The sequence below is a fragment of the Curcuma longa genome, chromosome 12 (assembly GCF_044706935.1).
Source record: "Curcuma longa cultivar G26 ecotype Majalengka, Jawa Barat chromosome 12, ITB_CL_G26_1.1, whole genome shotgun sequence".
In the NCBI taxonomy this organism is placed as follows: domain Eukaryota; kingdom Viridiplantae; phylum Streptophyta; class Magnoliopsida; order Zingiberales; family Zingiberaceae; genus Curcuma; species Curcuma longa.
Window position 1 is genome coordinate 5,930,976 of NC_133872.1, and position 14,971 is coordinate 5,945,946.

The 14,971-nt window shown below is 39.0% G+C and overlaps 1 pseudogene; it reads left to right on the forward strand.

Moving 5' to 3' along the window:
• Positions 1-5,489: 5,489 nt before the first annotated feature.
• Positions 5,490-6,245, forward strand: LOC141842734 (uncharacterized; annotated as a pseudogene).
• Positions 6,246-14,971: the final 8,726 nt, after the last annotated feature.

Consider the following 14,971-nt stretch of genomic DNA (forward strand, 5'->3'; position numbering starts at 1 on the left):
TGGATTTCCTCCCTTCTTCTTGCGCTGATGGCGTTGCTGAAGATATGGATGAGCTCCGCGATCCTCAGAGAACCCCTCCATGAACCGTGGCGTCTGATTGTGCAGTAGCTCGTCGGAACAGCCAAAAATAGGGGTGTCAACGCCGGAGAAACCCTCGCCGACGCACGCCTTCCAGCTACGGAATGTCACCCAAAGGACCAACTTCAGACTCCTCAGGGACCAAGGAACATGAAGGAAGTGAAATGGAGGGATGGGGCTTGGCCTGGAGCTACGCTCCTGAGCAGAGGAATACGCTGAGGAACGCGATGAACAGTAGGCGCAGCCACTGTTCATCACGTTCGAATTTCTCTTTTATCCTAGCCGTTGATCAGTCAATCTGAGCCATTGATTCTTGATCTAATGGGGAAAGCTTGATTTTGGGGTTTAAGGAGAATTAGGGTTTGTGGAGTATGGTTGATCTAGATCGGGCTTGAGTTGGGTCTTGTCTTCAATGTGGACTCGATCAATTGGGGCAATCTTGGCTCGATTCAATCACGATTGAGCTCGATCTTGGTTTAATTTGAGCCTTACAATCGATCAAATTTAATTAATGCAAAATTAGCCATTAAATCACAGAAATTATAATCAAACATCCAATTATGCAACATATCACAAATATAATCAATTCGATTCATTAAGCAATTTATTTCCATACAAGAATCCAAAAATGAATCAATAAAGTGCATACAAACCCTAACTCATCAGGCTGGAATCCTAATACAATGATATAAGAGAATACCATACTGTTCTTTGAGTAGCAGGTTGTCACTAAAGGTATACGCAAATCACTGAGTTTTATACTAGGGAATTGGTGCATTGTTAAAAGCCATGGGTGAACGGAGAGTTCAAGACAAACAGAGGAAAGAGAAGAAATGGGTCCAACTAGACCTACAGTTGTTGTCAAGTGCTTTAGATACTAGGTATGTTGATAGTCTTTCATACCATGCCTTAGGTGCTTGTTTTAACCCATATAAGGCTTTCTTGAGTTTGAAGATATAATTTGGATCGTCTTTATCTTCAAACTCAGGAGGTTGACCTATATAGACTTTTTCTTTAATAAACCCATTCAAGAATGCAAACTTTACGTCCACTGGTAGAGCTTAAATCCTTTATGAGTCGCGTAAGCTAATAACATTCTAATGGATCCAAATCTAGCTATGGGTGCATAGGTTTCATCGTAGTCTAGTCCCTCTACTTGGCTAAATCGTTTAGCTACTAACCTAGCTTTATTTTTTACAACTTCTCCTTTTTCATCTGTTTTGTTTCTAAATACTCTATTTGGTTTCTATGATAGATTTATTGTCTGGCAAGGAAACTAAGTCTCATACTTGGTTTCTTTCAAATTGTGATAGTTCCTCTTGCATTGCTATTATCCAGTTAGGGTCTGGTAGGGCTTCTTCTATTGTCTTTGGTTCAATGTTGGATATTAGTGCTATTTGGTTCAGGTTTCTATAGGCTGAGACCTAGTTCAAACCCCTAGGGTAGGATCATCCAAAATTTGATCAGGTGGGTGATTGACTATTAGTCTAGGTGCTCGTGTAGTATCAGGTTCGGTTAGGTTTGGGTTAGTTCTATCTTCTGGTTCGGTTATATTTGCGTTATGTTGAATTTCTTCTTCCTGATTTTTGGATTATTAATTTGTTCATTAGGATTATTATTGTTATCATCAAATATTATGTTTGTGCTGTCTTCAACTTTTAGGGTATCTTGATTATAGACCCTATATGTCCTACTAGTTGTTGAGTATCTAGGAATATTCCTTTGGTGGTTTTGGCTGTAAATTTTTCTAAGTAATCTTTTGTGTTAAGTATATGTACTTTACATCCAAATACTTTTAGGTAATTTAAGTTGGGTATTTTGTTATAATATATTTCATAGGCAGTTTTATTATGATACATTAATTAATATTCTATTTTGTATATAACAGGCTGTGCTTATTGCCTCAGTTCAAAATTGGTTGGTTAGATTATATTCATTTAACATTGTCCTAGCTGCTTCTTATAGAGTTCTATTTTTTCTTTCAATTATTCCATTTTGTTGTGGGGTTTTAGGGCATGAAAACTCATGGTGGTATCCATTAACTTGATAAAACTCATTAAATCTAGCATTTTCAAACTCTCCACCATGGTCACTTTCTTATTCTTTTAATTTTTAAGTCCTTTTCATTTTCTATTAGTTTGCATAAGTTTGTGAATTTTTCATAAGTTTCATCATTAATTTTTAAGAATTTTACCCAAGTGTACCTAGAGTAATCATCTATTATTACTAAGCAGTACTGAGTTTCCACTTAGTGACTTAGCCCCATGTGAATCAAAGAGGTCTAAGTGTAATAATTCAAGTATGGAATTTGTTTGGTTTAGGTTGGTTACTTTGTGGGTTGATTTAGTTTGTTTACCTTGTTGACAAGCATTACAAATTATATTTTCTAAGGTGATTAACTTAGGTAGACCCTTAACTAAACCATTTTGACTCATCTTTGAGATGAGTCTAACATGAGTGTGACCCAATCTCCTGTGCCACAACTTGGTTTCCTCTTATTGTGTCAGTAGACACTTAGTTGCGGAGCTTGGTAGGTCAATTTTGTATATGTTATTTTTTCTAATTCCCTTAAGTATGATTTTAGGGTTCTCTATGTTCTCAATTATGCACTTTGTTTTGGTAAACCTAACCAAATATCTAAGTATCGCACAATTGACTGATACTTAACAAATTGAACCATACTAGAAAAGCTAATACATAATACTTTTTATGCATTGTCTATCTGGCAGAAAAAGCGTTGTAAAATCGCCTGTTGTAAAAGGGGTCTCTTAATGACAACACTTAAAAAGCGTTGTCTTTGTTAACATCGATAATACTTTTTGCAACCTTTAAAAAGCATTGTCTATTATAGTTAACAACGTTGTCTATTATAGTTAACAATGTTGGCTATTATATTTAACAACGTTGTCTATTATACAAATATTATTATCAATAAATAAAATTTATTATATTTTCCATGTACAAAATTATTGTTTATTATATTTACCAAATGACTTCCATATACAAAATCATTGTCTATTACAAAAGCATTGTCTATTACAAAAGTATTACATAGACTTAATTACACAATATATATTTATACCAACTTTGAAATATGTTGTTGAAGTGATATGGCCTCGATCGAATGCCCCTCACACGCCCAGCTCAAGTGCTTTTGTAATCACATCCTCTTTTGTCCCTTCAATTTGAAATATGGAATATATAAGTAACATCTATATTTAAACCAATTAGAACTAAGCTAAGATATAACTATAAAGGTTTTAGCTGCATGTTAGTACCTTTGTCCATTAGTAATCAAATATAGTATCTATGCTTTTCTGTATTACTCCACAAATACGACAAACAAGACCAAACTCATCATGGAGCAAGTAGGAATGGCCACATTCTTCTTCTTCTTCTTCTACTTCTTCTTGCACAACTTGATTGTCGGAAGCATCATCCTACAAGAAAAAGGTTAACAAATAAATTATAAAAATAGAAATGTTAAACATGTTAATTATGCACACTAGTCTATTTCATGCATATTGGTCAGTTTCATGCTAATTAAAAACATGAATGATGAATGGCTAAACTTGGATTAAGGATAAGGGGGATGGTCCATGGCCTGTAGCTATGAAATGCCATGTCATGCCATTGCATGAAATTTGAACCTTTGTTTCCTCCAGTGCAATAAAAATTATGCAAGAATGGTTGATGTCAACCATTCAATTAAGGGGGATGGTGCTTCAATAGCAGATAATAAGCTAGAAAATCAACAATACTTATGCAAAGTAAACAAAACATCATATTAAAGAATATGGAAACTGCATATTAAGGAATGTGTCATTTGTGTCAATGACATTTAGAATCTACAGAAAGTGACATTTAGAATATGCTAGAAACAGGAAGAATTCTGTAATAGAAACTGAAGGCAACAACTATTGAAAAAGCTGGAAACAGGAATTCTGTAATAAATAAATAAATATATATATAATAATACAAAATATAATTACTCAAATGAGACAGGATGTCCCTTACTGATGGAGCAGCCGTGCATACGGACCACAGCTCTAATACTCAAGTGGAGCATAATTTTCTATAACGACAGGTTAATTGTGGAGGTCGATTGTCGATGATGTTCAACGCGAACACTTTCAGATTTATTCAATAGGCGAACTAAGAGAAGATCATTCACCTTCAAAAATAATTGGGTGGGTAGGAGTTTGGATATCTGGAATACAAAAAATAAATGGGATAAAATATGATGTAGACTTAATCATAAATTGCTAATTGTAAGCATTGTCCTCCTATTTAATAACCCATAAGCATCAAGATTTGACTAAAAGTTAATAACAGTTTCAATAATTTGATTAGAGAAGTATCCAAAGACTAGAATTTGCATATAATTGTGAAGAAAAAAAATGCAATGCAATGTTCAACAGTGTAAGAAACTAGTTCAATGGTACCAAGGAAATGTTCTATTGAACATGGCCACCAATAAATATGCATCGATTAGTGAAGAAAAATAAGCAAATCAATATTTAAGAAGCTTAATTATGAACACTTACCTTCTCTGCTTATAGTTTAGTAATACCAGTGAAATGGGGGACTAGAAGTCACAATAAAGAGACTGAGATAGTGCCTTGACTGCTATAATTTTTCCCCCTCCATCACATTGCAGCCTAAGTTCATAGAGATTCCTCTTCATCCTTTGAGGCACCTTTTCTAGGGTGAGAAAAGTTATCTGTTTCCAAAGTGTGAAAATTCCATCTTTTTCACTCCACAGAGCCTATCTCCACATTTCCTTTCCCCCACGTCCTTCCCCTACACTAACATCCATGTTGCAGCCTTTGTCCTCTCCTATTCCACTATAACATGATCGCTCATGGCTTTGGAGATCTCAATGACCAAGACTTTTGAGCGTGTATGCTCAAGCTGTCATTATACTCTCAAAGGGTTAAGCTTCCCGCTGGACGTTGGTGTCTCTATTTTCTCTTTGAGAAAATTTCTATGACCAGGTGAGTCCAATGCAATGAGATTTTGAGCTGCAGCTGTTATCAAAATCAGAAAAACTCTACTCCCTTCCGAAAATTGAGCTACCATAGGTTTGGATTGATTGAGCAAGAAATAATCTTTCTTAGAGAATCCTCAACAAGGTTTTTTGTTCTTCTTGTAGAGAATGCTCGAGCAGTCAAAAGGCATCTACATTGAAAGTTCTTTGCTCATACCTGATGAGTGAGGCGTAAAAAGTAGAGATCAAAGTGCAGAGAATTGACAAAGTCCATTACTACTCAGATGTGCTTCAAGGATTTTATGGTGTTGGAGAGAATCTAAAAGTTGAAAATCTTAAGGGTGCTCAAGATTTCAGTAGCTTCCATAGAAATCAAGCAATGAATGATCTGTTGATCACACTGGCTTAGACTTTGGAGAAGATGAGGCCTGTAGATGGCAAGGGGAGCTACCACTATGAATCAACTTAGGATCATAACTTTGGCACCAACGCCAGCAACTTCGAGTTGCAAAATGGCAACAAACCACTCCGTCGGCACAAAACCTTGGGATCCCGCACCAAGTCGAGCCCTCCAAGTGGCTAGTCGGGCTCTCCGGAAAGGCGGCATAAGCAGGCAGCGAGCAAGCCACGGAACTCCAATGCAGACGACCGCAGGCTGCTAACGTCTTTGTCCTAGAGAGGGAGGGACTCCTACCGCAGTGCCGACGGGGATGACATAGTTCTCGCGATCGCCGCGCAGGAGGAAGGGGAGACAAAGAAGATTGACTACTGGGGGCCAACAAGCTGGCGGTGGAGGATGCGGCGGTGGTGGTTCGGTCGATCTGCCTCCACGACACGGGCACCGAAATGACGCCGATCGCGAGCAAGGAGCCGTCAAGGACAGGGACGCCATTGCAGGAAACAACGCCGGTGCTGAAAAGCCTATTCTCGTCGAGGTCCTCCACGCCAAGCAGGGTCCGACCAGACGGGCAGCAACCGGAGGGCCACCAAGCCGTGGCGGGAGCGATGACTATTAGGAGCGGGGAGAGGAGAAGCGACATCGTGTCCTATGGGAGGGCGAACGGAAGCAGCGGGGCCAGGGCATTGAGGACGGAAGCGGAGATCGACGGCGACAAGTTGGGCGAGGTCAATGCGAGCGGCGGAGCAAGAGAGGAACCCTAATTCGCTGGAATCATAAGAAGATCCTAGATATAAGATCTCCTCAACAACAATATGCTTTAAACAACTGTTGTCTTTGACCAACCAAAAAACCGCTATAGACAACACTTTTGGAAAACTCAAATTGATCTACTGAAAGTACTTTACGAATAATGAAGTTAGAGTCTAGTTCAATGTTACCTGTTCTGATTACCTTAAGTTTTCTATTGTTTTTGAAGGTAATGGATCCTAAATTCTTTAACTTTAACTTTGTGAATTTTGATCTATCTTCAGTCATAGTTTGGAGCATCCACTATCCAACATCCATTGGTCCAAATCTTTGTGTTCCTACACATAAGATACATGGCTTGGAACCATTGTGGAGTTAAAAAGTAGATAGATCTTACCTAGCTTCCATCTTACCCATTTCTAGATTATCAAACAGTTATTCTATGGATTGTGTGAGATGATTTTCAATTATTAATGGACTTGTAATTATCTACGATTTGATTAACCTTGAATTAGATTCAAGCTTAATCGTTTGACTAATTAAGTGTGTCTTTCAAGAATCAGCTTCTAGGTAGTGGCGAGGCACGGGGGCCTTCTTGGGTATCGAAACAACGACTACCTTCTAAGACAAAGCTAGTTCGAGAAATTATACACAACCAATCTAGGGAAAAACTTTATTCTAACTAGTCTAGGGTTTGGCAAGGAGACTTTGGTTAGTTTCACTCAGTTAAGTAAATCAAATAGGGAACTCCTTACCCCACATGACCACTTATACTGGGTTTCCCTAGTGTACTATTATCTCACCCCACCCTGATACTAGGTTGAGCAAGTATTAATCAAATCTGTGTCCTTAACTAGCCTAGGTTCAATCTAAATATAAAAAAATAAAATAACAAAACAAAAATAAAAGCAAACAATTTTATCTAACATTGATAGTTTTGGATCCCCCTATATCGTGACCCTTATTGGGTCTGATCAAATAGTGTATTTGATCCTTGAGAACCCAGTAGTGGTTCAGTCCAACTAGATTGGTCAGGTTGGACTTAAAAATCCATGCTTGGACTCGAGATTTTTTGGGTCGATTAACTAAAGACAAGTAAGACTATGTCTAGCTTTATGTCCAAGCCCAGATCTATTGTACACAACCCTTTGAGTTTCAAGCATCATATCAAGATACTTGGAGCCAAAAGTGAACTTATCTAGAGATCTTTTTAGATCATCAATCTGAAGTTTCAAATTAGGATTTTTCTTCCTCAATTTTAACTTGTGTTGAAATTTCAACCTAAACACTTTCAGTTGGCAGGCTGATGTTAACTTTCTCCTTGAGGAGTGCTACCTCCTTTTGGAGAGAATTAACTTGGGCACTGGACTTTGCCAGTTTTTTAGTTAATCAATAAATTAATGAATACAACTTTTCTATTAGGTTAGTACTTACAGAGCTATTAGGACCTTCTGAACCGGATACGGATCCGTAGCTCGAATTTGATTCAGCTTCTGACTCCATGTCTGGTTCAGTCTTGGTCTTCACAATTTCTTCTCTTACTGGGAGAGCTAGGAAGCTTGTGTTTGCTTCCTCCTCTGAGTCTTCTGAGGAAGGCTCATCCTAGGTGGCCTTGAGCACTTTCTTCTTTGATTTGCGCTCCTTCTTTTGATTTGGGCAATCGACCTTGAAATGCCTTTCTCCTTACAGTCATAGTAGGTGAGTTCGGTCTTGTTGATTGGCATTTTAGTTGAGCTTGCCTTTTGAGATCATCTTCTTCATTTCAGATCTCTGAATTTCATGCTTCTTTTTGAGCATCTTCAAACTAGATTAACTAGTTCGGTAGCAACCTTGTTATTGCTTTATGAACCAGATGAATCTTCGGACTCTTCTTCAGTTCATCGTCTTATTTTTCTTTCCTTCGTTTGACCTACAATAAGAGCAATCCCTTTCTTGATAGGATTGATGTTAGTCTGTTCATGCAACTCAAATTCAGAAAAGAGTTCATCTAATTTAATTTTTGAAAGGTCCCTGGAAACCTTATACTCATCAACCATTGATGTCCACAAGATATTCCTAGAGAACACTTTCAATACGTATCTTATTATGTCTTGGTTTTCCATGGATTTTCCTATGGCGTGAAGTCCATTCAGTAGGTCTTGAATCCGTGCGTGTAGTCCACTTACAGATTCACCTTCTTGCATCTTTATGTTGTACAATTTATTGAGCAGAAGGTCACGCTTGCTCACTTTAGTGCTGACGTCCCTTCTTGAAGTTTGATGAATTTGCCCCATAAATCTTTTGCACTTATGAATGGACCAACCCAGTTGAGCTCTTCCTTGGTTAAGCCACATTAGAGCGTCTGGGTTACCTTGGCGTCAACTTTAATCTTTCATTTTGTGGCTACATCCCATTTCTCACACGCTTGCAGAATGCTGTCGTTGTCTGATGGAATTGTGAACCCTGTCTACAATCCACATTTCCACCTACATTTTAAGGTGATACTCTATTCTACCTTTCCAGTAGATGAAGTCTTCTCCAGAGAACAGTGGAGGTCTGGCGGTGCTATAGCCTTCCTGATGGGTCATTTATCTTGCACTCACAAAAAAATAAAAGTGATGTACCAAGACTTAGTCTTGGATTAGTTATGTAGGAAAAAATTAACGACTGAAAATTTAGAACAAAAAATCAAAAAATGCTCTATTAGTAGTGGCACTAAAATCGAGCACCCCTCGCTTTAATACCAATTGTAGGATCGAGTAAGAGTGTTAGAGGGAGTGAATAACGTTGTTTCATATTTTCACTTTTTTAATAATTCTTGCGTAAAACACAACTATACAACATCAAAAAATGCAGTGGAAAGAACAAATGTGAATAAGTTTATTTTTACTTGGTTCATAGTCACCGGCTGCTACTCCAAGGCCCATGATCCATGATCGTTTTCGATGGGCAATTCACTATAATAACTTCCCTCTTACGAGAAGAAGTTTGTCGCTTTTACAAATATTTTAGGATCAGTAAACTTATATTATCCTAAGAATTTTAAGCACAAAAAGTGATATAGAAATTACCAATTGAAAGTAGTAGTAGACTTGTAGTAGTCGGTGCAGGGATCAATGATTTGCACGTAGGAGGTCATCGTAGAAGCATCTTAAATTGATATTAGGGTTCCCCCTCGCAGCTGTTGGGATCATTCCAGTGCAATACACGTGTTTATACGTTTCACAAACATGCACAGTGGAAATAAAATAATAATTAACAAGAGTTATCACAACACATGCATACAAAATAGGAAATAATAGAGTACAAGGCATGGAAGCAAATTAAAATTTTATAGAATAGTAAATATTCTACATGTACCTTATTGATGGTGTTGAACAAAATTAGCATCAATCGACCAGTCCTTATTGAAGTCCCGCCTCTATTGGTGATCCACGCCAAGCTCTCGTCTGGACGACTTCTGAAGCCACGAGTCACGTCATCGCCTTCGGTACTAGCCGATGATCGATAACGATCAATTCAAGAGAAAACCTAATTCCAGAAATCATGCAACAATGTTATCACCATCATTTTCTCAGGTTTTCTAACTATCACAGAAAATCGTATTCTCAGTATAATTTTTTGTGGTCAACCTTTGACCACCGATTTAGAACAAATAATCGAAAATCCTTTCCAATGATGATGGAACAATTTCTGGAAGCTTCGTAAGCGTCCGAAAGGATTATATATGATCGTCAGACAACCATGAATGATTGGCAACAATCCAACAGCGACTCTCGGCTTCTCTAGTCATTGGAAATAATTTTCGACGATGGAGAACAACTCTAGTGACCGATGACAATTGGATGGAAAACTCTTTCCACCCAAGCTTCGACGACCATAGACCCAAGAACCCAAAATCTCTTATAAACCCTAAAATCACGATTGCGAGAACCATTCTCGCAAAACCTAGCAATCGGCGGCACTATGGGTCAGGGAGGTCACCAACGATGCTCTGTTTTCTTGTGGTCAGCAACATAGAGAAGAGCACGGTTTCTTCTAGTCGGCAACACAGATCAAAGCACGATTTCTTCCGGTCGGCAATACAATGCAGAGCATGATTCAGAACAGAGGAAAGCGCGCTCGCGATGGGCCGGTAGGGAAGCTGAAGCTCATGACCGTCGGCAGAGTGGAAGCCACTGTCACAACCGCCGACAGGGAGAAAACCTCTCCCTCAAAATCACAATGTCTTGGCTATGGCTATCTCGAGGAAGGAGAAGGGAGAGGGTCGGCGGCGTTCACCCAATTCCGTTCGCTCACCACCGAGGGAGGCAACGGAGAAACTGTCTTCTTCATCCGGAGAAGAAATACCTATTTCGGAACTTCAAAACCTTCCCTCAGATCGCCTTGATCGTCCCTCCCCGACGCCGCGCTCCCCCCCGAAAAACCTAAATCGCGATTCAGGTTTTAAAGAAAAGCTACAGTGCTTTTTTCCAAACCGAGATCGTTCAGGTTGAATCGGGCTAAACAGGCTAAATTAGATGAAAATGGGCTAAACTAGACTGAGTTACTGTAGTGAATCGGTTCGGTTACTATAGCAAACTGGTTCAAAACTAAATTGCTTGGTTCACTAATCAAACAACCTCCGGTTTGATCCAAACCAGTTTTGTTCAATTCGTCTTCACAAGACGAAGCTCCTCATCTCTTCTGTTTTACCAAAATATCTTCCATCATGAACCAAACTAAGTTGATTCAATTTGGTTCAAAATTGATTCATTTGGTTCAATAACCAAATGACCTCTAATTTGAACGAAAGCAATTTTGTTCATTTCATCTTCATAAGACGAATTCCATTATTTATCCTTTGTCTGGTCCAACAAGACTTTATTTCTCTCGTTCTGAGAATTCAATTCTCAAACTTATTTTAAGTCCTTCGGATAACTTGTAGTGTGTGTCACCCAATAGGTTCCTGATTATGTTGGTCGTCCGTAATTAACCATTAATTGCGAAATGATTATGAGTGACACCTAATAGTACATCATCATCCCCAATTAATCAAAAAATTAATGATTGATTCCATAACAATTCTAAACATTTCAACAGCTCCAATTAAATATGTATCATTCTTTTAACCGTCTTATACCCACTTGGTTAAGGATATGGTCTATGTGTGTTAGTCTCCACTATGCTAACTATGTCACACCTAGCCCAAGATAGCTTTTTTATCCTGTGAATTCAAGTTACTTGTACATGTGTCCAACAGTACCGTACTCTTAACATGCAATGCTTTGGTCAAAGACTTTTAGTAACAATTCTGACAAGCGATCGCAAGGTATATGTCTCCTTTTCAAGGAGAGATGAATCCTTTATGGGTTATTCAAACACTTTCTAACACTTCGACTTAAACTCAATCATTCCGGGTCCACACCTCCTCGGAGATGTTTACTTAAAATGTCAAAGTATAAGTCTCCATGACCAAGATGACTTGAATACTGCAAGTTAAAGGCAACTCGCACTTAAGCTGCACTGAGATCTTCATTGACATATGAATGGAACCATATGAAGTCTCAAGGCAGGTCACTTCAATGAACAAGTTACCTTTAACCAGCATCTATGTTTAACTCTCAATATCTAATGTCTCCAGCCAGCAAAATTAGCTGCTTGGCTAACCAAGGAGTTCAAAACACTCTAGTTTCGACAGAATCGATGACGTCCGTGCTCATCAATTCCTCGATTAGGGATAATTTCAATACATTCATAATTGCACATGTAGAGATGCTCACTAGTTATGATCCAATCATAAATTCTCTCAAGCTATGATTCATATTGCGGACATTCAGTAAACGAGTTTAAAATCCAATCAAACACATAGAAAATATACACTCAAATAGTGAATTACTATTTATCCAATAAATAGATAACTGTAAGGTGATTGTTTTAGGACACCCCTCAAATATAACATAAGGAAGGAAGTGTTGTAGATCAAAGCACCAGTTGGAAAGTTTAGGCGAGTTTGGAGGATCGAACGTTTAGAAATGGAAGACTTGGGGGTCGAGGATCAAGACTGAGCAAAAGTCCAATAGATCTGGAGGATCTGGTTGGCAAAAGGTAAATTCTTTTGAGTGGAGTAGGTAAGGATGCGTTCCATGTAAGGGGAACAGTATGCATCAATTTAAGATCCAATCAAACACATAAAAAATGTGCACTCAAATAGTGAATTGTTATTTATCCAATAAATAGTATAACAGTATGGTGATTGCCTTAGGACTCCCCTTAAATCTAACAAACTCCCACTTAGCCTAAGGCCAATCGCCATGGTATCCAATACCACGCATCTCTATGTGTGAAAAAATAAACGACCAAAAGTTTAGAGCAAAAAATCAAAAAATGCTCAATCAGTAGTGGCACTAAAATCGAGCACCCCTCACTCTAATATCAATTATAGGATCGAGTAAGAGTGTTAGAGGGGGGTGAATAGCATTGTTTCATGTTTTCACTTTTTTTAATAATTATTGTGTAAAACACAACTATACGATATCAAAAAATGCAACGGAAAGAATAAATGGGAATAAATTTATTTTTACTTAGTTCATAGCCACCAACTGCTACTCCAAGGCTCACGATCCGTGATCATTTTTGATGGGTAATTCACTATAATAACTTCCCTCTTACGAGAAGGAGTTTGTCGCTTTTACAAATATGTTAGGATCAGTAAACTTATACCATCCTAAGAATTTTAAGCACAAAAAGTGATACAAAAATTACCGACTGAAAGTAGTAGTAGACTTATAGTAGTCGGTTCAGCTTCTCAGTGTTACGATGGTGTTTTGGATCAATGATTTGAATGCAGGAGGTCATCGTAAAAGCATCTTGAATTGATGTTAGGGTTCCCCCTTGCAGCTGCTTATAAACCTTGATCTGGGTGCCTAGAAGTCCTTCCGGGTGCCTCTACGTCATCTCGTCGATCCACTTTTGATGCTGACTCATCATCTTCTGAGCACCTGTATCCCTTTTGGGTTCCTAGATACTAACGTGGAGATTGCTGGATCAATTTTAACTCTACAATGCCTTATCTATATCCAAGTGCTTAGAACTTCGCTAGGCGCCTAGAGGCTGAGATGTCTCGACCTCTGGGACTTTGCCACCTCATCTACCTCACTGGCCCGTTCGGTAGACGTCCAATCACCTGGATACCATTCGGGTGCTTGGACCGTCTGATCGCCTGGATCCAAATAAGGGCGCTCGGAACACGAAGTTCTAGGCCTCTCCTTTCCTGCATTACAAGTTAGTTCAAAATCAAAGATAAAGGAAGGATAGCAGTTTTCGCAAACTATTTAATCTTGACTTCAGGTTTCCAATAAAACCCTAGGTTAGACCGATGCATACTGTTTCCTTTACCTGGAATGCATCCTCATCCACTCAACTTGAGAGAATTTACCTTTTGCCAACCAGATCCTCCAGATCTATTAGACTTTTGCTCAGTCTTGATCCTCGGCCCCTAAGTCTTCCAGTTCTAAATGTCTAATTCTCCAAACTCGCCTAGACTTTCCACCTGGTGTTTTGATCTACCAAGACTTCCTTCCCTGTGTTATATTTGAGAGATATCCTAAGGCAATCTCCTTATAATTATACTATTTATAGGATAAATAGCAATTCACTATTTGAGTGCACATTTTCTATGTGTTTGATTGGATCTTAAACTCATTTACTGAATATCAATAATATGATTTATAATATGAGAGAATTTATGATTGGATCATAACTAGTGAACATCTCTACATGTGCAATTATGAATGTGTTGAAATTATCCCTAGTCGAGGAATTGATGAGCACGGACATCATCGATTATATTGAGACTAGCATGTTTTAAACTCCTTGGTTTACCAAGTAGCTGATCTCACTGCTAGAGACATTGGATGTTGAGAGTTAAAATGGATGTTAGTTAAAGGTAACTAGTTCATTGGAGTGACATACCGTGAGACTTCATATGGTTTTAAACATATGTCAATGAAGATCTCAATGCAGCTAAAGTGTGAGTTTCCTTTGATTTACGGTATTCATGTTACCTTGGTCATGGAGGCTTATACTTTGACATCTTAAGCAAACATCTCTGAGGGTGGCGGCTTGGATGATGGCTGAATTGATGAAGGGAATCTCCTTAACTTCCTTCCGATGGTGGCGATAAATGAAGATGATGATGGCGGTGAAGAGAGGGTGGCGGCTCCGCCCTGGGTCAGGTCCAAAGGGAAGAATCCCCTATCCAAGCCAAACTTCCTTTATTTATAGGCTCTCGCCCGACATGGTCATGCCTCAAGGCACGGCCTGGAACTTCGCTTGAGTCTTTCGTAGGCACGATCGTGTCTTATAGGCACGACCCCTGGCTGACTTCATACGACAAAAGAGGCACGACCGTGCCTCAAGGGCACGATTCCTTCCTTGGTTCATGCGGTAGGAAGGGCACAGACATGCCTTTTGGGCACGGCCTAGAGTAGCTGATACTCAATAAGTGCGACACAGCCATGTTTTTGGACACAACCTGGCCGTGTTTGGCCTTGAAAATGTGAGGCACGGTCGTGCCAATCTTGGCATGGTCGTGTTGGACATGGCACGGGTGTGCCTCAGCCCGTGGCACTCTCTAGAAGCTTCAAAACTGGTCCAGATGATGGAGCACAGTCGTGCCACCCTTGGCACGGTCGTGTTGGCCTTTGAAGCACTTTAAATGACCTCCAAACACATCAAAATATGCTTCAACTTGATCCAACTTCATGGCTCTTTAAGTATTTTACAGGAACACATTA